Below are 3,542 nucleotides of genomic sequence, written 5' to 3' on the forward strand. Positions count from 1 at the left end.
TTGTGTGTGCATGAGGCATATGTGTGCACATGTAAATACATTATTCATGTGTCTGTTTGTTACTATGCTACTGCTTGTTATTGCTACACCACGATGCAGCTTATGACATTTTCCAACCTTTCGTACCAGAACTAGCTGGCTGGCTGTCTCACTATATGCAATTTTATGCCTCATCCTTCACTATTGCATCCATCATCTCACATAAACTACACCAGTTAAATAACCAATTACAGTTGGATCTGTTGTTGCAGGGACTAGGGTGGGAGGCAGGGATGTTCAGTTCGCTATAATAATAGACAAAACTCTGACACTTCACATTATGTTGGCAAAAAAGGTGGACAAATATGAAACTCTCTCCTTGTGGTTGGCTTAGACTTAAAGGACATTCTGTTCTCATCCACAGCTAGCATGATGATGCAACAAATTTGAGTTTTCTATTTAATTCTCAAGGGTACATTTGAAAGCTATCATATTATGCTCTTGATGGGAAAATGTTGACAAAAGGAAACTGACAAAGCACTTTAAAGTTGGAAAGACCTTAAACCTTAATTTTGATGTATTCAATAATTGATCTCAAAAGCATAAAATAATTGCTTGCAGGAAAATTGTGCCACGCTTTCTGCAAACTCAATTTTAGAAAGAACTGAAATAAATCATTTTTACATAAAATAGCTCAAATTATCATAAGAACAGTTCATACAGAAAAGCATTTTCTTGGTTATACTAACCAAGCCAAGTATGAATCATCATCAGTACAGTGTTTTTTAATGTTCATCCTTGCTTGTGTGAATATCTTCTCTTCCCCACTCCCCTTTAAATTGTTTTAATCCTATTGCCAGAGGCCTGTACTAGAACATCATGTTCATTAGCATCTGTTTGCTGTTCATGCAGAGTTCAAAGTGTTTCCTTTCCTCTTCTTATGTGTGGATAAAAGCTTGAATTACTGCAACAGTACCTGAAGTCTCCCTCGGTATCATTTGACAAAAGTAGGGCAGCAAGAAGAACAAAGGGTGGGCAACGTCTTTACTGTCGTGTTACATCACTCATTTGATCCTTTGTAAGAATTTTCTGTTGTGATCTGGCTAGTTTGATTCCGTCTGAGAGCAGCTCTGCGGGCTTTTAGAGATACATTCAATTAACAAAGAACAACAAAATATAATTTTAAACTGCTATTTATCTGTATTAAAATGGGTCCATTACCTTGAATGCTTGCCACGCAGCATTAAATCAAATTTCCTGCTATTTTATGCATCTTGAAAAATTGCACTATAATGTATAGGCTTAGATTTATCATAGTGGTGGAACTGTCCTTTTGAAATGTAATAACCAGCAAAAATAGGTACCAATTGAAGAATGCTAAGGGCTACAAAGCCTGTCCTGCACAGTGCAAGACTACACTGACAAACCTAGCAAAATAAAAAGAGGCAAAAAGACAAGATAAAGAGTCCCTTATAAGGGAATTTTTATTACGTGTTGGACTGTATCGATAAACAACCACTGGTCTGAGAGCTCTGTTATTCTAACACAGAGGGTTTAGGTAAAATGCTGAAAGGGCAAGATTGCACATCTGGAGCAGAGAATAGCTGAACACATGCTGAACCTGAGCCCTCACTGCTGCCCTTTTTCTCTGCTGCATGTTCTATTGTATCATGAGACCTGCTTTCTGCATGCTTCACTGGCTTTCTGTGGGCTCACTGTCCATCTGCTGTAGGGAAATAGCAGAACTTCACAGAAAGCACAGGTTATTATAGCTTTCAAGAAGCCGGGTGCAGGATGCTTTAGAGTCACTCGTACAACCAAGTGCTCTTATTGGTTAACATTTAATGATGTAGCAACTGCTAGATAGATCTATAAAGACAAACCATTTAAGTTCAAATAAAGTAAATTCTTTGTATAATCAGATTACTTTTATGTCTTTTGTTTTGAGGGTGCATCCTACTGGACTTTAATAGCTCCCATGTTTTCTGGTCATAGATAGATAAAGCTTTGGGCACATCCAAAACATACATCTTTTTAAGCTATCATTTACGTCTCTTCTGTGGACACTAAGAAAATGATGGCCCTTCTAAAGTTGAATAAAGTGGCTCGCAGCTTACTTTTTGAGAAACTTGTTAATACAAGATCTTTAACTCCTTTTTTATTTATGGATCTGCTGTGATTATAAACACTGGCTCTTGGAGTCTGAGGAGATGCTACACTGCTGCTGTGTGATTACAACACCATGTGTATTTATATGTGGTGTTAACATTCAGTGAATTTGTAATTTATTATCATATTTTGGGAAGAAAAAGACCCATTATAAAAATATAAAACTGACCTGAGGCATTCTTTCCTCACTGAGGACATCATTGGGGTTTTTTTCCCTCTAAGTAATTATCTGCTCCTTTCATGTTTTAATTGAGCGTGTATTCTAAATATCAAAGAGTTGTATCTTCTGCTCGCATCATGATATCCATAGTTTTGGCTTTATTGGTCCCAGTTTTTCCCCTTATTGCACTATAAATATACAGATGCTTTTACAAAAACGGTATAGAAAACAAGTAGAAGGGGAAAATTTCAAAAAATTATTACCTTTGCACATCTTGCTAGATTTTTAAAACGGTATATTACAACTAAAATTCAATGTTCTAGTCAGCCAAGCTTAGTCAGCACAGAACAACTTTAGTCAGCAGAGTGTTTAAGAAAAGCAAAATAAAATTAAATATGCTGGGAAGAAAATTGGTTTTACCATTTTTGACTCCTAAAAATGACTTTCCGCACTGCACATCTTGTTTTGGCACAGCGAGACGCTTCACACATCACATCTATTCTTGGTAATATATTATTTCCCTGTGTGATTAGAAACGTAAATGCCCCCATGTTTTCATCCATATTGTAATTATTTAGCTTCCTGTACTTGATATTTGTTATCCACACCCTGTGGTAACAATATATAGATTATAGCACTTTATTTTCTATACACTTCCTTTTTTGTGGCACAATGTGACTAAATTACACAGGAGACAGGATATTTGTTTTGCCGGGAAGCCCATTTTCAGCTAGATTGTGTCAAATTATTATTTCAATCTGACAAGAGAAGTACAAAATTTACACAAAAAAAGCATTTATTACTGGATTATTTGTGGATATTCATCATTCCAGATAAAATTTGTGTTTGTACTCAAGCAGTGCAATCTTATGTTCCTATCACAAAGCTAAATTGTGGTCATTTTTATTTATATGAGGAGCATCTCTCTGATTGTTGCCCTCACTGGTTTTCTGCAATGCTGTTAAAAAGGATAAGCAGCTTAAAGTCACACCACCATGTTTCTACCTTCTTGATCATACTTTCAGCCTGGACATCTTGGAAAAGACACCACTTTCCCCCCCTCTTTTTTTCAAAGAGGATCACTGTGTTATTCCATTCTCATCCCAGGAGGTCAAATACAGTCATTCTGTCTTATGTTACTGGCTTTTCAGAGATCCTTTGTCCTTTAGCATCACTACTTTGTCAACAGCTGAAGCAGTATTGAAGAAAGATTGAACACCAAGAAATAATTGTC

Source organism: Oreochromis niloticus, linkage group LG1 (genome assembly GCF_001858045.2).
Source record: "Oreochromis niloticus isolate F11D_XX linkage group LG1, O_niloticus_UMD_NMBU, whole genome shotgun sequence".
Classification (NCBI taxonomy): Eukaryota; Metazoa; Chordata; class Actinopteri; order Cichliformes; family Cichlidae; genus Oreochromis; species Oreochromis niloticus.